The 23,704-nt window shown below is 41.9% G+C and overlaps 1 protein-coding gene across 1 annotated transcript in view; it reads left to right on the top strand.

Annotated features, from left to right (window-relative positions):
• Window positions 1–23,704, top strand: part of LOC119411766 (membrane-associated guanylate kinase, WW and PDZ domain-containing protein 3) — a gene marked incomplete in the record, with an annotated part of 451,370 nt that overhangs the window by 329,714 nt on the left and 97,952 nt on the right.

Below are 23,704 nucleotides of genomic sequence, written 5' to 3'. Positions count from 1 at the left end.
GTCATCAGGACTCTGTATCACAGAGCAGACAGCGTCCCCACTAGCTCAGGAGCCAGGCAGAAGGAGAAATCCCACACAAGACAGGCTCTAGAGCAATGTGGATATCCTAACTGGGCCTTCCTGAAAGCAGAGAAGAAACCCAAACAGGACTCCAGTCAGCCAACAGGTGAAAAGGAGGAACCCAGACCCAGACCAGTGGTCATTCCATATGTTGAGGGAGTATCAGAGAAACTGAGACGTTTATTTTCTAAACATAACGTCCCAGTGGCTTTTAAACCCCAAAATACATTACGGCAAAGACTGGTTCATCCCAAAGATCCAGTCCCCCGGCACAAACAGAGCAATGTTGTGTATGCTGTTCAGTGTCAAGAGGGCTGTGATCAGTCTTACATCGGGGAAACTAAACAGCCACTGGCCAAAAGGATGGCCCAGCACAGAAGATCAACATCATCAGGCCAGGACTCTGTGGTCTACACTCATCTCCAGGCCAGTGGTCACTCTTTCAGGGATGAAGATGTTCACATCCTGGACAGAGAGGAACAATGGTTTGAGAGAGGAGTAAAGGAGGCCATCTTTGTGAAAAGAAATTGTCCATCATTAAACAGGGGTGGAGGCCTCCGGGTTCAACTGTCCCCCTCTTACAATGCTGTGATTGCTTGTATCACTCAGCCCTCTGTGAACAGTAAACAGCCATCAGTGTGCTAATGATCCGTTGTTAGGCTGATGGTCCTTCTTGAGCATGTGATCAGCTGGTTTTGGTTGTCAGCAGCAAAACTGGTTGATCCACTCTGAGACGGTACTATTTAAGAGACTGAGCTGAATACAGCTCCTCAGACTGAGGAAGTCTCTCGGATGAGAGACGAAACGTTTCTACATTTTTTTTTTTTTTGTTGATTTGCTTTGTTTTGTTTTTTTGAATGTCCAGAGGACCAGATTTAACTTTTTTAGAGTTTTCTACCTGGATTATTGAGCATGCATCAGGATAAAATCAATCTAACCATATTTCTAATGGAAATACATAATTAACTTATAAAAAAAACTGCAGGAGTTTTTCATGTACAGTACTGTATACACAACAGAGCATGTTTTATATTTACTGCAGTAATTTTACTTGGCACAGGAAGCAACATGTTTGGGGATTTAGCTGCAATGGTTTTAGATATTTTCAGTGTCAGAGCTGATATAATCTGGGTGTCCTGTCATAAAAACTGGCCAGATGAATTTAGCGTTGGCATTTCTTTATTACTCACATTGTTATAAATGGCTCTCTGGGTCCTCTCAGTCAGCAGGATTAAAGCTTGGGATTAATATTCTACTCCTTGAGTGAGTGGGTGAGTGAGGAGAGTTATTGGAATTGCCATCATTATCCTCTGGATATCTCATCATGAGCTTATCACCATGGCGTTCCCTCTGCATGACTATACTTCCAGAACACAAAGTTTGTTTTCTCAGTCATCCAGGTATATAACAACAAAAAAGGTTGAATCATGTCATCTGGACTTCGTTTTTTTTGTTAAAAAGAAACGTTTTGCCCCTCATCCAAGAGGCTTCGTCAGTCTGAGGCCTAGCCATCTTCTTTTTTTTTTTTTGTTATATACCTGGATGACTGAGAAAACAAACTTTGTGTTTTTGAAACCATTAGTGAAAAGGCCAGACTTCAGGGGTATCTGAGGCAGGCTTGAAACACAAGAGTCAGGGTGGCTTCTGGGTAATACCAGATGGCTAGGCCTCAGACTGACGAAGCCTCTTGGATGAGGGGCGAAACGTTTCTTTTTAACAAAAAAAAACGAAGTCCAGATGACATGATTCAACCTTTTTTGTTGTTTATACTTCCAGAGTTCACACAGCTGCAGAACATTTGCTGTACAGATGTTCATGAAGTATCCTTTTTAATGGGTTTTCTGAAGTCCCCCTTTGCTTTAAAACAAACAAAAATAAAAACTTTTAAATAGGTTTCCAGTTGATAATGATGTCAAGATACATCAGCTGGAATAAACCAGCTATATTCACACAAGTAACCACTTTGTAGGCATGTGTTTTGTAAAGGTTTTGCACAATGAAAAAGCTTTATTTGTCCTTAAAAACAACATTTATCATGGTCTTGGCTTTCCAAGGACACACACACACAAAAAAAACAAAAAACAGTTCTCTTTGTGTTTCAAATTTGTTCAAAATAAAAACAATGTTTTTACTTACACCTTGATTCCAAGAAATGTGTTTTCATACATTTCTCCTTTTTATATAATTACAGCTCACAAATCTATGTGGTCTAGACGACTCTATTACTTTTGTCGTGTTCACATGCTGCAGATTTGTCAAGACCGGTCAGCATAACAAATCAATGCAGAATGAAAGTCTGCATTAATTAGCTCCTTTTTCAATTTTCATCCAGTGAAACTTGATTAAAAAAATATACAAATAGGGTGGTAAAGTGGAGCTAAGAAAATGGGAGAAAAATAATAGTTTAAAACATTTTTTCTTCCAACATTTTCTTAAGGTTAGGTAAAATACCAAAGATGGAGGAAAAATGATAAAGTCTGATAAATATAAAATGCAAATTTTTCATGAACAAAATGTGTCCTGGAGAGCCTACAAAAGTTTATTTTTTATTTATTTCATTATTGATTTGTATTGTGGTGTGAGAATAAAAAAAAAAAAAAGACAGATTAAAAAAAGAAGTAGCATGGCTAAACATAAAACTATACAGTAGATGAAAAGTATTACATTTTTAGCTAATAGCGCGTTAAGAATTACATTATTTGTGGAAAAATGCTAAATTATGCCTGTCACGCTCTTTATTTTTTTCAAGTTTTCTCATACAGTTAAAACAAATTGGAACAAATGATGAGTTTTTCCAATAGGTTGCGTCTAACAAATTGTCTAAAGTGTCTGTGGGCCACTGTGTGGACACATCACTGGTTCACCCTTTAAAATAAAGTGGCTTTTTTGCTTCAATGATTTGTGGTTCAGTGTTAAGTGGATTTACTAAACAGAAATCCCATTCCTCCTAATATTGGTCTGTCACAAGGAGTGGACTAAATATGAATGAAAAACAAAAACTGCACAAAGAATAATTGTGTGAGAATTTAGAAAAGACTGGACAACAGTTGCTTAAAGCTATATGAAGAACACCTAGACCCTTAAAGGCAAAGATAAGTAAATGGAGGATGGATTTTGTGCAATTTCAGTATAATGCAGATTTTACTGACTGCCCAAGGTGGTTATGTTACAATTTAGAAATGCTGATTTATGCCTTTGGAGTCCAGAATTACAGAGTTATTATGTATGCTAGACTAAGGCTGTCATCTTTGAATATCTGTCCTCATTATTGTTGTGATTGGCTATTTTGAGTATGGCAGTAGCAATTTTGATCTCCACTGAGCTTATTTGTAGCCTCACTACTCTGCAAAACCAGCAGAAACTGATGCAGAGCTAGGTGAAAGTTGCAGACCCTTCTTTTTCCCCCTGTCTCAGTGGACAGAATGCAGCGAGTGTGCTGTATTTAACGGGTTTGCAGATCTGGTTCAGGTTTCCACATGTGTACATAAGGTGCAATGCATGTGTGCTTTATGCTCTCTTTGCACAATGCACTTTCATAAGATGCCCCTGTTGCCCTCACAATGCTCTTTGCTCACTCGTCAATAAACTGCAAGCTATTGGATGCAATGAGCATCCTTTTGCAAGTGAACGGCAGGAAAACGACAACCTTCGTTGTTTTCCCCAAGAATCCATGGAAATAAAAGATAAATAATAATAAAGAGGCTTTTTTTTTTGCTTGTAGAGTAGAATATAAGTGATCTGCGCTTTTTGTTCAGGCAATATGAAACAAGGCCCTGGAAAATAGTTCAAGTTCGAGTTCAAGTTCGAGTTCAAGATGGCCGCGCACACGTCCACACGTATTTTTCTTAGCTGCTGAGTTTTAATATTTTCTTTGTTTCTTTTTCTCTGTTTTACTTTATTTTTACTATTTTTTTTTACTATATTTTTTACTTTGTCTTTTATAGTTTGTTCTGTCCTAGTTTTTTCTCGATGTTTTAGTTATCTTTTTGCTCACCGCGACTCAAGCTTGTTCACCTCCTGCACGCACCTGTTGTGTAGGCGTTCAATCGCCCTGCCTTTGATCACGGCACTGACATCTCCGGAGCTCCTCTTCCATGCAGTGGATCTCACCTCTCATCCCCCACATAGGCCTCTGGTGTAAATCGGTGGCTGGCCGCTACTGCTGGTGATCCCCTGGCCCGAGAGACCAGGTGATCGTGCGGCGCGCGGCAAAGTCCGTGCCTCTTCCTGGAGAAGCTCGGGTGGAGACCCTGATCTCGAGCGGACTGCTGGTGCTTCTCACCTGCCTGAGGTGAGTTGGGGGCTGCGTGATTCAATCCTGCCTGGAGAGTTTGCTTGCTGAGGTGCCGGCTGCAACAAATTTGTGGACCAGCTTCTAAGAGCTGCACCGTCTGGATGTTCGCGGTGGTATGGAAGACAATTGATGCCATTAGAGACCACCAGGTGATCGACTGTACTTCTCCCATAAAAATCTGCTGATGCGTCCGGCTGCCTGCTACCAGTAAATGGGAAATATTTTTTGCTTCAGTCGTCATTGAAGGAGTAAGTAATTCTTAACTTTTTTTATTTATTTATTTATTTTCCCCATCGACCACAGACTTACATCTGACTGCTGAAAATGTTTTAAAGGGATAATTGGAAAATATCTTACTTAACTCTGGAGAGAACACTGTCTTATTTTATTTCACTTTTCAACCACCATTTTGTTTTCAGCTGGAGGTCTCTCTCTTCAGTTCTTTTCTTTTGTATAATTGACAATGTTATCACTTGTGACTCTCACCCTAGCCATCATGTCTGCAGGGCTTAATTTGGAGAACAATTCAAGTATTCACATTGAAATGCCCTCCCCCCTCACTGACTTCTCATGATTCAGGTACAATCTCTTGGACGACCATGGATCTCACAAACTGGGTCCTCATGACTTTTCTTCCCAAAACAACAACCCCCACTGATTTGAGAGCTTGGTGTGTCCTTGTAATTAAAAACCACTTCATCCTCACTGAAACTGAACTCCTTGATGACATGAGATGGAAAACTGTCACTGCTAGACCACCTACTACTGTTAAATGGAAAACTTTAATTGTTTTGTTACTTCTTCTTTCTGGGATTGAACCAAACCCTGGCCCGCCGCTGCTACATGACATTTGTACACCAGTTGAATTTAAAAACTAGTCTGGGCTGGGTTTTCTACATTTAAATGTCAGAAGTCTTATATCTAAACTAGATGCAATAAAAATCTGGGTTCAGTCCACAGAAGCAGACATAATAGTCTTATCTGAAACATGGCTCAACAAAGCGATCTCTGACAAACAAATCTCCATTCCTGGTTATAATGTTTTTAGATGTGATTGCCCCAAAAGAGGTGGTGGAGTGGCTATTTATATCAAGAACTAATTCACAGCAAAATTTCTGTCTTCTTGCTCAATTAGCAAACAACTTGAGCTACTGGCACTAATACTAGACTTCCCTGATGGTCAATCAATCACTGTGGTGGGTTGTTATAGGCCCCCCTCAGCCTCAAGTGATGCCCTCACTTCCCTAAGAAACTTTCTGATGGGGCTGAATGCTAAGGAACTACTGCTAATTGGTGATCTAAACCTAGACTGGTTGACCTCTACATCTGACAATCTTAAATCCATCTGTGAATCATTAAATCTAACTCATTAATTCAAACATCAACACGCCCAAATAACAAAACCCCTGAAAAATCCACCCTTCTGGACCTTATCCTAACAAACATGCCTCACAAGTACACAAATACATGTGTTTTCGCTAATGACCTTAGTGATCACTGTACCATTGCAGCCGTAAGAAACGGAAAATTACCAAAATTAAAACCCACCATTATTTTCAAAAGGGATTTAAAACATTTCTGTGAGCAGGCCTTTTTTCACGACTTAGCCACTTTTGATTGGAATAAAATTTAATTGATAGATGACGTAGAACTTGCATTGGCTTACTTCAACAAGGGTTTTCAAAACATAACACACATGCTCCATATCGTAGATACAGAATAAAGGGACGTAAAAATCCTTGGTTTTCCACTGAGATAGGAAATCTGCTCAAAGAAAGAGATACTACCTGGGCTAAGGCCAGAAAATCAAAAACTGAACATGACATGGCTCAGCTTCCGACAACTTAGGAACAAATGCACAACCCTAATTAGAAATGCAAAATCAAATTACTACCTGGACGCATCCACAAAAAATCTAAATGATCCAAAAAGGTTTTGGCAAACAGTAAAATCAAATTCTGGTCAGACAACAACCACTGATTTACCCAGCTCCATTATGACCAGCTCAGGTATTCTGTCAGACAAATTATCAATTCTAAACTGTTTTAATGAACACTTTATATCCTCTAGCTCCCTGTTCGAATCTACGCATCCTGAAATGTTATCTGCTGACCAAACTGATGAAAATCCTCCCCCAACTCCGCATGTGCTAGACAAACAGGTCACAAACCGATTTGACTTTGTATCAATATCTCCCAGTGAGGTTCTAAATGCTCTAAAAACTCTTGACACACGCAAAGCAGCAGGACCTGACAACATAGAACCACTTTTCTTAAAACTAGCTGCAGATTTAATTGCTGAACCACTTTCATGTATTTTCAGTCTCAGTCTAAATACAAATACAATACCCAAAATCTGGAAATCGGCTTACAGTATGTTCTCCCTCTGCTAAAAGGGGGTGAACCAAATAATGTCAACAACTACAGACCAATTTCTAAATTATGTATTCTTGCTAAACTGTTCGAAAGACTTGTCTGTGATCAGCTAACTGTTTTTCTACAATCAAATAATATTTTATCACAATTCCAGTCAGGATTCAGAAAACAGCACAGTACCGTAACTACAGTTCTCAAAGTATTAAATGATATCATACATGCCCTGGACTACAAACAATACTGTGTTGCCCTATTTACAGACCTATCCAAGGCATTTGATACAGTTGATCACAGACTATTGACTAACATCCTGAAACACTCTGGTCTATCAAAACTAGCAGTCTCCTGGTTCACCACTATCTAACTGACAGAACACAGTCTGTCCATGTAGCCGGATCCTCCTCTACGTTCCTAGATGTTGTGAAAGGGGTGCCACAGGGTTTTGTCTGGGGTCCCATTGTTTTCTCCTTATATATCAACGATCTATGCAGTGATCTGTCAAACGCCTCCCACCATTATTATGCAGATGACACTATCATTTATTGCTGTTCATCCTCCCTCAGCCAAGCCTTCACCTCTCTTCAAGACGCTTTTAATATTATCCAGTCACATCTGCAAAAACTTAGACTGGTCCTAAATGCTGACAAAAGCAAGATCATGGTTTTATCCAACAGAAAGCAGCAACCAGAGAACCCACCTCAAACTGAAACCCAAGAGGGAAAACAAATAGAAATGGTCTCCACTTACAAATATCTAGGTTTCAACATTGACAATAAACTGTCATTTAAAATCCACATCTCCAAAATGGTCACTAAACTCAAATTGAAGCTAGGCTTCTACTTCAGAAATAAATCCTGCTTCTCATGTAAAGCCAGGAGAACATTAGTAGCTGCAACTTTCATGCCGATATTAGATTATGGTGACGTGCTGTACATGAGTGCTGCATCAAAATACCTACAGTCCTTAGACTCAGTTTATCATGGTGCCCTTCGATTCATTACTGATTCCAGTTATCGCACTCATCACTGTGAACTTTACGTCAAGTCTAGCTGGTCTTCTCTCAGCGCTCGCAGATACACTCACTGGATATCCTTCATCTATAAGACCCTTCTAAACCTAGTCCCGTCATACCTTACCTCCCTAATACAAACATCACACAATCATTACTCCCTGCGCTCTAATGACTTAATCCTCCTGTCAGTTCCTCTGGTCAGAACTGAACTAGGAAAAAGAGCATTCAGCTTCGCCGTCCCCTCAGCCTGAAACAACTTACAGACAGATTTGAAACTATCAACACTCATCTCGCCTAGATCCTTCATGTCAACCGTAACAGATAATGTTATCAAAAATCTGGACCATTGCAGATGCTTCTAAAACACTACTTATCAAATATACATGTCTTTGTTGACTTTTAACTCTATCTACTTAAACTGATGTCTGTTCTACATTTAATGTCTACAGAAGTCTGTCTTATCCTGATGGTTTCAAACTGTTAACATTTATTTATCGTGATAGTAGTTTCTTTTTTCTTTTGATAAATGTAAATGCTTATTGTCAATTACCCTGTGACGTGTGCTGATGACCACTTGACCAGGTCACCCTTGTGAAAGAGATCTCGATCTCAACGGGCTCTACCTGGTAAAATAAAGGTGATTGATTGATTGATTGAAATAACTTTTAAAGAAAGCCCACTGAAATGTTCTCCAGAACAGAGGAGTTGAGCGCGTTGAGTGACACACACATTCTCACTCTCATCCTGTGTGTGTGTGTTCTGGCACACACAGTTTGTTGTTCTTTGCTTTCTATCTGCAAAATCTTCCCAAGCAGCTGCTGTCTGAAAACAACTAGGCACCATCACCACAGCAACAGTTATGGGTTTATTTCGAGCTCATTTGTGCCTAAGTGTGCCTTTGGCTGATTTAATGATATCTTTGTCAGCCCATAAGTAAATAACAACCTCACAGATGAAATAATTGAATTCCTTGATTCTTGTATTCTGTTTTTGATAGTAAGCTCAGAGGTTGACTCCTTTTTCTTACGTTTGAGGCACATGGCTGTGATAGCTTCATTTTTCTCTGTTACTCTCTGACGATTGCTTTGATTAATGGCCGAGCTGCAGAGGATGACATTTGACAACCATCTTGGGCTAAGTATGACTCAGCTCTTTTTTGCTTTTTGTAGAGTCGTTGAACGTTATAAAAGCTGCTTAGTGAGCTCAGTTCATTCACAGACTCTTTTGAAAGGTGAGTCATTTTTGAAGTGATGTTCTCTTCATTAGTTATCAATAGTTCGTACTTTATCAGAGCATGGAGTATGAAGAAAGAAGCAAAAGTCAAGTTAATAGTTACTCACGCTAAAGCTGATTTTAGTAGGGGGGTGGGGGGTTCCAGGTTATAAAACAAACCTTTTCCTAAAAAGACTTACTGATGTTAAATAACACCAGATTAACTAACAATAAATATCTTCACTTTTGCATAACACCTTTTGTTTATTTTTTCCCGTTTTCTTTATTAAACAGTGTCTGTGTTGCTACATGAACATGTGTGTTAAGGCTGGTGGCGCTGAGGCTGCTGACTTTATCAGTCCACCTAGTCATTGATGCCAACTCCACAATATGGAAAGTAGAAGAAAGCTATCCTAAAAGTTGCTAGAAGTTGGTTTATGATTATAACCCAATTTACATAACTGTCTGTGTGCATGTACTGTATGCTGTAGGGTAGAAGAATAATGTCGAGAGACAAAAGAGGATAAAACCTGCCCTACAAAGATTTTTTTTCAGTTGAGACCTTTCTTTGTGTGTCATAAATTCTACCCTCCTTTGTAATTCAGCAAAGTGACCCAAACGAGACACTCAAGTCTGATATTAGTGTAGTAATATTTTTTAGACCAAGAAAATGACATTACTTTTGTATAAAACTGTGGATAAGTCAGTGTTGACTTATAGCATGCACAATTCATTTGCAGTGCGGACACAAAGGGGTGAACATCTGCTCTGACAGCTGGATAGGACACTGTGAGGAGGACTGGGCTGCTTGAGAGACTTTGGGACAGGGAAGGGCCTATGACAGCAGCACCCACTAATGTTGAGAAGAGCAAGAACAATATGTGCTTTCACATCAGAGTCTCAAAAAGACTTCATGACATTAGGAAAAAAGCTAGATTTATTTTGTCTCATTTAAAAAAAAAATTGTAAACAAAAGATCTGTATGCTCAATAAACATGGCAACAAAGTTGCAAAGCTAGCTACACTGCCAGAAGCTGAGTTAAGTCTTTCACTGACTGAATATGCTCTTAAAGCAGGGGTCTGCAACCTTTAGGATCAAAAGAGTAATTTCTGCCCCTTTGTTCACTAAATTAAACGTGTCCAGAGCCGCAAAATCTACTACAATTGTCTTTATCAACTGGTGACCCATGGGCCACTTTTAGTCTGTTAGAGGGGGCTTTTCTGGCCAGTAGGCATGAAATTATGAAACTAAAAACATCCAATGATTGATAACATTTATTCATATTTTTACATTTTAAAACAAAAGAAAAGACAGGATTCCATCCATCCAGCCATCTTTCCATCCATTAACTTTACTCGCTTTTTCCTTTTCGGGTTGCAGGCGTCACTGGTGCCCATATCCCGCAAGTCAATCACAGAAGACTGGATTCTTGCAAAAAAAAAAAAAAAAAAAATTGTATATGCATGTATATATATATATATATATAATTTTGCATTCTTTAACTAAAACAATGAGCTGTGCAGGCTTATGTGGGTTTTTTGTTTGTTTGTTTTTTTCAATTGTGGAGACACCGAGTATCCTACTTTAAAAAAATAAAGCATAAAGTTAAGGTGAGTATAATTTACTCTGTATATTAGTACTATCATCCATATATTTGAAAAGGAAATGACAGGAAAACTGCTAAAACTAGCCATTTTTTGTTGTGGGTATAACATCCTATAAATTTCAGTTTTATGTTAGTTTTGGTCAAAGCTGTTGTAATGTGGAGTTACCCAGGTGAACAGACTGAGAGGAAAACAGAACCAAACTCGAATGTAATTGAAAAATGTTTATTTACAGCGAGTGAAAATAAATTATTTACAAACAGGATCTGGGTCTGTGGAGACAGAGGAGGAGGATTACTTTATGACGAGGAACAGCTGAATATTCAAGATCTTTGAGAGGCTTACAGTGAAAGGAGTAAGGACGGCTGATGGACAGGCTGAGGGTTTTTCTCCTTCCAGGATGATGACCAGGCAGACTACAAAGGCAAGTGGTGGAAGGCGTGTGCAGGCAGCTGAGCACCAGGAATCACAGGTAAGTTTATCCTCAGAGTCTTCTTCAATATTTCAGAATACAGGACGGGATCCGGGACATCAAGACTCTGAAAATGTGGACACAAAAACAAGGTAAGTCTTTTCAATCTTTGAAAACTATACAGGGCTGGAGACATATGTACTGGCAGGTAGAACAATGCTCCAGCAATGACTGGAGCTCAACTGGAGCCTTAAGTAGTCCTGGCACCAATTAGGGAAAATGGTCTCAGCTGCTGCTGCTCGTCAGCGCCGCCCCTGCCTTCAGGAACCTGGTGGAAGGAAGATGAAAAAACCCTACAGAACCCCCCTCTCAAGAATCGCCTCCTGGCGATCCCTGGCGCTTTTCAGGGTGATCTCTAAAGAAATTGGTGATAAGGCTGGGGTCCAGGATGAAGGATCTGGGGATCCAGGACCGTTCTTCCGGTCCATATCCTTCCCAGTCCACCAAGTACTAGAACCCCCTACCCCTGCATCGTACGTCTAGGATGCGGCGTACCGAGAATGCAGGATGATTGTTAATGAGATGGGGGGGGGGGGGGGGTTGGCAGGAGGGCACAAAGGGCTCTCTAGAATGGGTTTGACCTGTGAAACATGGAAGGTTGGATGGATGTGCATAGAAGCAGGCAGACTCAATCTGACAGCAGAAGGATTAATGATCCTGACAATAGGAAAAGGCCCAATGAACCGGGGAGCCAACTTCTTGGGGTAATCCTTCAAGTTAATGTCTCTGGTGGACAGCCATACCTTTTGGCCGACTAAATAGGATGGGGCCTTGGAACAGTGGCGATCTGCCATCTTCTTGTTTGTCACCACGGTGCGAAGTAATGTTGCCTTAGTTTGACGCCAGATGCGTCTACAGCGTATGAAATGGTGATGCACAGATGGCACAGCAACCTCAACTTCCTGGCTGGGGAAGAGAGGGGGTGTATAACCCAGGGAGGCCTGAAATGGAGATAACCCGGTAGCAGAAGAGGTATGTGTGTTGTGGGCATACTCTACCCAGACCAGGTGCTGAGACCATGCAGATGGGTTCTCCTGAATGATGCACCGGAGGGTAGACTCGATCGCTTGGTTGCATCTCTCCGATTGGCCGTTAGACTGGGGATGATAACCAGACATAAGACTAGATGAGGCACCCAAAGAATTACAAAAAGCTTTCCAAACCTGAGAAATGAACTGGGGACCTCTGTCGGACACCTCATCAGCAGGAATGCCATGAATACGGAAGACATGTTGTACCAACAACTGGGCTGTCTCAAAAGTGGAGGGTAGCTTGGTCAGGGGAACAAGATGGACAGCCTTGGAAAATCTGTCGATAATAGAGAGGATGACTGTATGGCCTGCTGACGGAGGTAACCCAGTAACAAAGTCCAAAGAAATGTGGGACCACGGCAGACTAGGAGTAGGGAGGGGCTGAAGCAGGCCTGCAGGTGGTTTGTGTCCACTTTTGTTTCTGTTGCAGGTCTGACAGGCAGAGACGAATTCTTTAATGTTGTGACTAATAGTCGGCCATCAAAAGTGTCTTTTTATTAGAGCCAACATGCGGTTGGTTCCAGGATGGCATGACAACTTGTTGGTGTGAACCCAGTCGAGGACACGGGCCTTCACCGCTGAGGGAACAAACATCCTGTCCTTGGGGCCGGTCTTGGGATCAGGTTCCACCTTTTGAGCCTCCAGGACCTCCTCAGTGATGGGCCATGAGAGTGCACCGACCACACAGGACGAAGGGATGATGCTGACCTCCCTCTCACCATCATCTGATGCAGAGAATTGGCGAGACAGAGCATCAGGTTTGACATTTTTGGATCCGGGTCTGTAGGTGAGAGAGAAGTTAAATTGAGTGAAAAATAGAGACCATCTCGCTTGCCTGGGATTAAGACGTTTAGCATTTTGAATGTAGACCAAGTTTTTGTGATCAGTCCATATGAGAAACGGAACATCAGTGCCCTCTAACTAATGTCGCCATTCCTCTAGAGCCATCTTGACAGCCAGTAATTCTCTATTTCCCACATCATAGTTTTGTTCAGCTGCAAGACAAACGTTTCGAAAAAAAAGCACAGGGATGTATTTTATTATCATCTTGACATCTCTGAGATAGAACAGCTCCTAACCCTGTATCGGAAGCATCCACCTCCAAAATAAATTGTCTCTTGGGGTCAGGGTGGCAGAGGAGAACAGATCCTTGAGCTTGCTGAAGGCTGAACCTGCTTTGGGAGTCCACTTGAAGGTCCGTAGTGTGGAGGTGAGCTGAGTGAGGGGGGCTGCCACCTGACTGTACCCTTTAATGAACCTCCTGTAAAAATTGGCAAAGCCCAGGAATCGTTGCAGCTGCTTTCGGTTCTTCGGGCCGGGCCAATCCACCACTGCCTTAACCTTGTTGGGGTCTGTGCGATATTGTCCTCCTTCAAAAACAAAACCAAGAAATGAGACTGTGGAGACGTGGAACTCACACTTTTCAAATGAAGAACGTACCCTGCTCGTGGTGATTTCCTGAGGTAATAAAGTGAATGTCCTGAGTCAGGTTGTGTATCTGGGTGAGATTTTGTCCAGTGATTCCGGTAACTCTCATCGGAGTCGGTAGGTTCTGGGTAGGTAAGTCTAGCTGGGTCACCAGGTCTCTGCTGATGAGATTTTGTTCCGCTCCGGAATCGATGAGTGCTGCAATAGGAAGTTGACATTGTTTAGACAAAATAGTCACTGGGAGGGTTAAACGTGGTGCGGAGGGTTAAACGTGGTGCAGGAGAAAGAGAAGAATTTCCCACCAGGATCTCCTGCCTTAATGGTGAGAATGTTCGTTTCCCCGGAGTGGGCAATGAGCGACAAAGTGTCCAAGCTTACCACAATACATGCAGGCTATCACTTTTATACGTTCCTGTTTCTCTTCCGGAGTTAGGTGAGTTCATCCGATCGCCATCGGTTCTGTCTCGGCCTCGTTAGAAGTTGAAGAATGACTGTGTTCCTTTTGTGTAAAACGAGCCTCAGAAACAGGAGCTGAGCCGGCAGTGTAGTAGCCGTAGCTTTTCGGCGTGTGACGTAACCCAGAAACAGGGGTTCTCTGAGAATTGTAGTTCTTCTCACGAATACGTTCTAGTCGGCAATTATCCAGATGAGTGGCCAACTTTATCAAATCATCCAAACTATTGGGTTCGTCTCGGGCGGCAATCTGATCTTTAATGTAATCGGACAATGAATGAAGAAAAGTACCTCTTAGAGCCAACTATTCCCATTTAGTTTGAGCTGCATGCAATAATCCGGAACTCGAGGGCGTGTTCGGCGACGGACCTTCTGCCTTGCCGTAGTGTCAGGAGGCACTTCACTGCTTCCTCCTGCTGGAGCGGATGATCAAACACAAGTTCAAAATCTTTCAAAAAACAGGCAAAGGTTAGAGTCTCGACAGATCGAGTTGACAGGTGGGCGTTGGCCCATCGAAGAGCATCCCCCTTCAGTTGGTTTACGATGTATGTTATTTTTGAAGCGTCTGAAGAATAAGTTTTAGGAGCTCGATTAAAAGCCAAGCGACACTGCAAAATAAACCCACCACAGTGATCAGGATCACCAGAAAAAAAAATCAGAAGGTCTGAAAGTTATCTCACTGGGCTGGGGGTCCACATCTCTGGTTGCGGCTCGAGGATTGAGGTTCTCTGGTGGAACACTTTGGGACGTAGGTAACAGAGTAGAAACTCTTTGAGTTAAAGCAAAAACCATACCTCCCATTTCCTGAAGGTTGGACTGATTACTTTTCTGTAATTCCAGGATCTGTTGCAGGGTCGCATCATGGTTGTCGATGCGCTTAGCCTGTGAGGACAGTGAGTGTTGGGACTGTTCTCTCTCAGTCATGTTCTGGGTGATTTCTGGCTGGAGCATTCTGTTGTAATGTGGAGTTACCCAGGTGAACAGACTGAGAGGAAAACAGAACCAAACTCGATTGTAATTGAAAAATGTTTATTTACAGCGAGTGAAAATAAACTATTTACAAACAGGATCTGGGTCTGTGGAGACAGAGGAGGAGGATTACTTTATGACGAGGAGTTTGATCCAACAGCTGAATATTCAAGATCTTTGAGAGGCTTACAGTGAGAGGAGTAAGGACGGCTGATGGACAGGCTGAGGGTTTTTCTCCTTCCAGGATGATGACCAGGCAGACTACAAAGGCAAGTGGTGGAAGGTGTGTGCATGCAGCTGAGCACCAGGAATCCCGGATAAGTTTATCCTCAGAGTCTTCTTCAATATTTCAGAATACAGGACGGGATCCGGGACATCAAAACTCTGAAAATGTGGACACAAACACAAGGTAAGTCTTTTCAATCTTTGAACACTACACAGGGCTGGAGGCATATGTACTGGCAGGTAGAACAATGCTCCAGCAATGACTGGAGCTCAACTGGAGCCTTAAGTAGTCCTGGCAACAATTAGGGAAAATGGTCTCAGCTGCTGCTGCTCGTCAGCACTGCCCCTGCCTTCAGGAACCTGGTGGAAGGAAGATGAAAAAACCCTACAAAAACTTGAAAGAACTGCTTGAAGAGGGACCAAAGAGCCACATGTGGCTCCAGAGCCGAATGTTGCAGACCCCTGTCTTAAAGCATACTGAAACATCCATCACCACCAACATATAATTCAAGGTTCTTTATTGCCATTTGCATCACACGTGGTACATGAGGTGGAACAAAATTGTGTACACAGGGCCCCAGTTACATCCAACAATAGCAAAAATATAAAATGTCAAAATAAACAATAAATAAGGATCTAAAATATAAATTAAGATATATGCTAAGCCAAACGGTACGCTAAAAGATCTAAGATTTACACTAATCACTAATAGTGCAAAACAATACACCGAACAACAGCAGCACAAACATGAGTCTTTGTGGGTGGTTGAGTACGAATGAATGAATACAGTAGCATGACATAATCAGCAGCATGAGGTCAGCAGCATGGATAATCAGTAGCAGATATCACCTGTCAAAGTTGCATTACAGTGATTTTCTTTTAACTATTGTTATAATGATCTATGTATTGCAAATAAACTTTTGTGTTTGAACCAAAATGCAAAGTAACCCAGATGTTTAGCTGAGAAAGCTTCAACAGACAAAACAAAGAGAGTCATGCAAAAATATAGAGTCTAACATCAGCTAATGTAGCATTCTTTCAGAGCTATATGTTCTGCTCAAGAAATACTTGTGTTTTTAAAAGACTGAAAATCAATTAAAAAAGCAAGCCCTCCTTTGGCTAGTCATTAACTAGTGTGCAAGATAACTACAGATACATTACTTAAAAATAACCAGACTTTCTCTTTAAGAACATTGAGTCAAAATGTGTCTGTTTTAGGCCCTGCTGCTAAGAGACTGCTGATGTGTTTCATTTTGTTTTCATGGTGGCCCAGTTTACCAACTGTGCCATTAGGTCTGAGGCAGATGTAACTCCTGCTGGGAGAAACTAAGCTTTTGTCTCGTCTTCCTGACTGCTTGGGCATGTTGCTCGTGTAATTTCAGTTGCTAATATGTTTTCTTTCTTACAGTTTCCACTCTCTTTCAATAATTGAAAATGCCTTGATGCATTGTGGCTTTACAAAAAAACACAACTTCACTTTTATGGAGACATGATTTGACAACAAGCTTGGGATTACACCGACCTTCTCACAAGCGGAGAACAACGCAGCCCACTTGAGTCACACTTGTTCTTTAAATACGTATGTCCTCAAAAAACTTTGCTTCTTTCTCACAGAAATGCTGTTTGCATGCATTTCTGCTAGTTTTATGTGAAACATGTTGCTGGCTGTGACAAAAAGTAAAGTGTATGAGTGGAAAAATGAGAAATCTTCAGCTGTCGCATTAGTTATGGCCGAACTTAAGTGGCTGCAGCTCAGAAGAAGCAAAGTAGAAATATAAATTAGCATAGAAACAGTCTGAAAGCATCCCATTCATTGAGAAGTAATAGGCACATAAAGTGCTGTAAAGCTACCAAGGTCATCAAGTTTTAGATTTGTAAAGATGCAATAAGAAGTCAAAACACCGCAAGCTTCAGAGAGACTTTTCAAAAAAAATTTTTATCAAAGTCTTTTTAATTTAAAAATAAAATTCCAGCTTCTAATGCAATATACATTAATGAAGGAAAGGCATTAGTGACTAATGCAGTGACAAAAGAATTACTTGACAAAATAAATATAAAAACAAATTGCATTGAGTAATTACAGAATACGGCGTAATGTTTTTAGTGAACTGTTGACATTTTTCTTTACCATCAAAATCACTCTCTGCAGCATCACGCATCAAAAGCTACAGTTTTTAATCAAAGGCTTTTATATTAATGAGATCTGTGCAAGGTCTCCTTTTGTGTCTCTGCTCAAACACATTAACTACAGCAATGTCAAATACAGTGTGCAAATAAAGTCAAAGCCATTCTGAACATTATTTTGTTTTAGTGAAGTCCTCATCTGAACAGGCAAAAAAAAAAAAGAATCAAATAGCTCACCAACAGGAGACCTGCGTCCTTGACTTAATTTACTTTCATTTAGTTTTATTTTATTTTATTTTATGATTGGCAGTTTCTTTCATGAACCTCTTAATAAAACAATTGATGAAAGTTCCAGAAAGTAATCACTGGTCTGTAGTCTACATTTTTGTAGTGGGTATACTGTGCTTAGAAATCAAAGTACACTGGTTAGTACAATGTAATCGTCAATTAATTTTGATTTTTAAGCATATTGAACATTTTCAAATTTCTCTGATGCTTATATTTGACTAAATGAACAACAAACTTTGTGCAACAGTTGGCTTTGTATTAAAAACATGTATTAGAATTTATAAAACAGTATCAAAACAAAGTTCTGCATACCGATAGATTGTTACGGAAGCATTTAACTGCCGTTTAACATGTCAATGGCATGTGCCTAATGGTACGTCATGTATCACTGTGCACTTTTAAGTGAGTATACTGACATTCTTAAGCTTTTCTAGTGGGTATACTCCGTATGCTCACGTAGACAACACCACTGGGGGGGGGGGGGGGGGGGGGCTTTCTCTGTGTTTTCAGAAGTCACCCTGAGGCCTGTGTTTTAAATTCATTGTTCCTAAAACTCTGTTTCATTCATATTGAAGACATACAGAAGCTACTAGGTCCTCAATCCTGGCCTTTCATCACATTTATTATGGGATGTAATGACAGGTCACCAACATCCTGTTTCCCCCTGTGTTCCTCAGTCAAACTAGGCACCGACACCTGTAAAACCTGTGGTTTGACATCCCTTTCCTGGAGTGACAGCACACTGCCTTTCTCCCTCCAACCTGCTCTAACCTCGCAGCTTCCTGTCACCTTTTGTGAAGACCCAAACTGCCTCGGGGTGGATACCGTTGCATGGGAAGTTTACAAAAGGACCTCCGTTCAATTTTTCAGACAGCTCAACATGAGACTGGGATCAAGGGACACAATGCTGGCTCTTCTGGGCAGAGCAGAGAGTGGTGTGCCATAAGCCCGGCTTAAAATCTCACACCTCACGCCGCACCGTCAGATGAATTCTCTTCACTTATATAACCGGCATGTGGAGTGTTACTATGGCTGCAGGCTCCTGCAACAGAGGAGCATGATGGACCTCTGGTGTGTGTGTGTGTGTGTGTTTTTAGTCTGTTTGCTCGGCTGGCTGACCACAGAGCTATGCAAAGTTAAACAAGCAGTGGTCTCACATGCCCAAACCACTCTCTGCACACTTCATTTCCCCTCATTTTAGCAGTCTGCCCACAGTGGGACGGAGGTCTGGTGAAAGCTGCTTACAGGGGTGAACTAAAAGGGCTGAGGGAAGAATGAAAAAACGAAACATCCTGCAAGGTGACTATAAATGTGTTAATATCAATGCACTCATGTCATACATTGGTGCAAAGTTTGGAGTCAGCACGGCTCAAGAAGGTTGCTACGGCAAAATGACCGCAAAAAAAAAAAAGAAAATTGTTGTAACTCAGTCAGTTCTACAAGTCGACCCTTTATTTGTTGTGCTGCTACACAGATTGTGCTTATCTTTGTTTACATCAAACAACGTTAAGTCATGTCCTCTGGACTTTTTTTTTTTTTTTTAACGTTTTGTCTTTCATCCTAAAGACTCAATCAGTCTGAAGAACTGATGGATCAGACTGATGGAGTCTTCTGGATGAAAGACGAAACGTTTCAATATAAACAAACCATCCGGAGGACCTGACAACTTTTTAAAAAAAATTTCTACCTGGATTATTGAGCATGAATCAGGATATCTTTATTTACAGTTTTTCCATTATTAATTTGCAGTCAACTCAATATGTTAGTAAAATAACTCATTCCCACTGGACAGATTTTAATGAAGTAAATCATCATTTGTTGTTTATCTACAAATGATTATCTTTAGGAGGCAAACCAACTCAGAATATTGAAACAGCTAGTACATCTTAAAAACCATAAAAATGTCATGTAATTACAGATATAGAGCTAAAATTTAATGTAGCGATAGCTTAGAGTCCTTCAGAAGACACACTTGGAGTCTGATACTTCACAAAATTGCATGAGTTCTTGCATCTAAACAAAAAGGGCAGCGCCTCCCCAAGGCCGCAGCCTCAGACACCTCCGTCTCCCCCTGTTTGTTTATGTTTTCTCAGACAGGCTGTACTGAAATGTCATTTCGTTTTGCTTTGATACAATGACAATAAAGCTTATTCTAATTCTGATTCTGATAACGTTATTTTCCAGGTGTGAAAAAATGAATATAAATGTCACATTCCAACATAAAGTGATCATAGTCTAAACTTTTTCATATAAGTCAGCTTAAAGTATGCATTGCTTTAGGTTTTTAATCTTCCATAAAGGAAACAGCTTAAAAAAGCCTGGGTCATGTTTCATTAAAAAACACATATGCGTGTAGAGCCACAGCCCCTTGACAATACAAACTACAAAGGTATTCTGGTATGATCATAACATGACACTTTTCCAGCCCAGTAATTCCCAAAGTACATCTGCCTCTGCAATAAAGTTAACTAACCATATGCTCATCTATTTCTGCCTGCAACCCCTCTGTTCATTGCCACTCAGGAGATGAAGAAGTGACCTTCATCTTTTAAAGTAGAGTCAAGATCAGGCCAGCTCAGCAGAAGTGAAGATGTGATGTGGGGTGAGCTGGGCATGTAACTTCACAGCAGCATCAGTGTCACCTGAGCTGTAATAATGTGAAAAATGTTCTGATGCCAAACAGACAAGTAGATGAGAGAAGAAACACGAATTAAAGAAATGTGGATGGTGAGTGCTGAATGACTCCGCTGAAATTCATTAAAGAAGCTGAAAATAAGTTGATAATATGAAAATGATAATAACACAACTAAATGCTTTAAAAAAGTAATGTGCTAGCTAAAGCTGCAAAAAGCTAGATACAAATACAGTAGTTATAAACTAAATATACTAAAAAAGCTAAGTAAAAGTGCAAAAAGACCAGCTGAAAACGTTGGTTACGTACTGTAACCCCAGATTCTATGAATATAGGCGTAGCCCTTTAAGGCTGTCGCTGATGGGTTTATCCCGTTATACAGAGCATAAGCACTGAAAAAATTTAGTCCACGCCCACCTGCTGTGTGGGCCCCACCCGGTCCGTATAAATTACGTTAAGAGCGGGAAATCGGCTCCCAAAATAGCTTTTTTCTTCAGCCATTTAGGAGCCAGTGAGGCCCGACGCTTAAAGGGCTACGCCTATATTCATAGAATCTGGGGTTACAGTACGTAACCAACGTTCTATGTCATATAGGCTTCGCCCTTTAAGGCTGTCGCTGATGGGTTAAGGGCGAAGCGGATGTGGTCCTCGCCTCACTGGGTCCATTCGAACACAGTAAGAAGCGGAAGCTTGCCCAAAAAACGTCTTGTCACTCAGCTCCCCGTGTGCATAACTACGCATCGCGTAATTATGTGCCATGCACAGACGCATGTTGTGTAACTATGCGTTCTGACAAAGCATGAATGCCCCGGAAAACTTTCAACGGGAAGAAGAAGTTGAAAAGAGTGTGTGGGGGGGGGGGGGCATGAACCAACTGGTTCATGGCTGAACAGTATAAACAGATTAATGTCCATGAATTGATTATTGATCAAATGAACTGATTGGTAACAATAATCATGAACTGATTAGTGACAATAGAACCAAAATCACAGACACGACTTGTGACTGATAACAACATCTCACACTGTAATGCATGCAGACAGAAGTGAGCTTAAACAGAGTTCCATGAGAACAACAATATTCATTCTGTTAGAGCACTAAGGACAGAATGTGTCATGGAACAAGCCGTTACATCACGTAGGTAAAAGCGAATAAATGAGCAGGGTGTTGACCATGCAGCCGCAGTGCAAATGTCCTGCATTGACATACCATTATGCAGAACAGTCGAAGATGCGATACCCCTGGTCGAGTGTGCTTTGAGGTTGACAGGAGGCTCTAAATCTGATGCTCTGTAGGCTTCAGAAAAGGCCTCACACAGCCAGTGTGACAAGCGCTGGATGGATAACGGGCGACCTGCAGAAGCATCTCTATAATGCACAAACAATTGTTGAGTTTGAAATGCATTGCAGCTGTGCGCGCTATGTAACACGTCAACGCCCGCACCGGACAGAGAAGATGAAGAGATGTTTCCTCTTCTGATCTGTGGGGGGGAAAGAAACCCCTCCAACGATATCATACTTGATTTAAAAGAGCTCGTGATGTTTTAGGCATAAAAGCTGGGTTTGGTCTTAAATCAACTGAGCTGCCCGTCAGCCTAAATTCTAAGGCATGACGAAGCAACAGAGAGGGCAGATAAATTACTTACCCTCTTAGCGGGTGTTAAAGCCAGCAGCAGGGCTGTTTTAAGAGACAAGAATTTAAGTGAAAACCTGATCCAGAGGCTCAATTGGAGCTTTGATCAGGGCTCGCAGGACCAGCGTTAAATCCCACTGTGGAGCAAGTGGGCATGAAGCAGGCCTGCGTCTTTGAACACCTTTTAGAAAACGCTTCATCAGCGGATGATTAAAAGCTGTTCTGTCTCCGAAACCTTCGTGGCAGGAAGAGATGACTGCAACGTACGTTAAAACGTACTGAATGCCAACTTCCTATCCATCAGCTGTTGTAGAAAGACAACACGCCGCCTAAAAAGCATGAGGTGGCCTCTGAACCTTTCTCTGTACACCAGCGCTGAAAAACCGTCCCCTTTGATGTGTACAGAACTGTGGTAGATGCAGCACGAGAATCTTGAATTGTGCACACTATCTCCTGAGGGAGACCCATCCTCTCTAAGTGGGACCGCTCAGCGGTCAGACCCACAGGTGCTGACCTATTTCTGGGTAACTCCTGATCGCTCCTCCTGCCTGAAGGAGAGCATCCTCCCTCCACGGCAGTTTCCACGGCGACCCGACAACAGACGTTGCAGGCTTGGGAACCATGGTGCGTTCACACGCTCGGGAGTCACCAGGAGAGCTGTCAATCCCTCCTCCTGAACTCGGTTCAGGAACCGTAAAAACATAGGAGGTGGGAAAAAACGTGTACAAAAGCGTTTTGGGCCACGGGCTGTGAGCAAATGCATCCACCCCCAGCGATGGATCGTCTCGCGGGCTCAGGGAAAACCATAGTTGACACTGAGCGTTCTCTCGCGTCGCAAACAGGTCCACAGCTGCTTTGCCAACTTCTGCCACGTCTGAAAACATCAGATCTGGATGGAGGGTCCGGTCCACGTGACGTGGGCCGCCCCTGGACATCACATCTGCCCCTCTGTTCAGAAACCGGATATGTAAACCGCTCTAATGGAGAGCAGCTTTAATGAGCCCAACACAGTAGCTTTCGTGCAATGTGTAACATCTGGGCTGAACGCACACCCCTTGGTGGTTATGTACGCAGCAGTCACCATGTTGTCTGTGTGAATCAACACGTGTTGATTCTGAGCACGGGAGCAAAGTGTTAAATCACATTCAGCACTGTGCGACACTCCAAAACATTGATGTGGGCTGATGTGTGGTGGGGCCACAGCGCCCCTACTGCTTGGGATAGGCATGTCCCCCCCCAACCTGACAGCGATGCGTCCGTGAAGGCTGACACGTGTGACGTGGGTCTGCTGACGGGGACTCCCTCTGACAGAACCAGGGTGTTTCCCCAGAGTCGGAGGTCTGCTCTCACAGAGGAAGGGACAATGATCATCCGTCGTTTTGTTTTACTGGATCCACATGCAGACGTGCAAACCACCTCTGGAGGCGTCTCATGTGTAACAAACCAGCGGAACCACTGTGTGAGTGACATCATTCCCAACAGCTTCATGACGGAGACAGCTGTTATCACTTGCCAGGTCTTACGTGGCGGAGTTGACTTTTAAAAGTGTCGAATCTCGTTTGTGATAAACGAGCTTTCATGGTGGTTGAATTTAATTCCACTCCCAGATAAACAAATGTCTGGGTCGGGAAAATCGAGCTTCCTTCCAATTTATGGCGAAGCCCAGATTTAACAGGTGTGATGTCAACACCTGATCCTGTATCAGCGCCTCCTGTCTGGAGTGACAGGAGCAGCAGATCATCCAGGTAAAACAAAAAACTCTCGTCTCTGTGTTTTAGGATGATTGGTATGCGTTCTCTGGATGTTATACAACAGATCCAAAAAACGGTCTCATCCCTCCGATCCGTGAGTAAAAACCCTGTGTTTTCTCTCCGTTGGGGGACTCTGTAGAT

This window comes from Nematolebias whitei, chromosome 7, assembly GCF_014905685.2.
Source record: "Nematolebias whitei isolate Nwh7 chromosome 7, NemWhi1, whole genome shotgun sequence".
In the NCBI taxonomy this organism is placed as follows: Eukaryota; Metazoa; Chordata; class Actinopteri; order Cyprinodontiformes; family Rivulidae; genus Nematolebias; species Nematolebias whitei.
The sequence above is the reverse complement of the archived record's forward strand: the minus strand, read 5'-3'. Positions and strand labels throughout refer to the sequence as shown.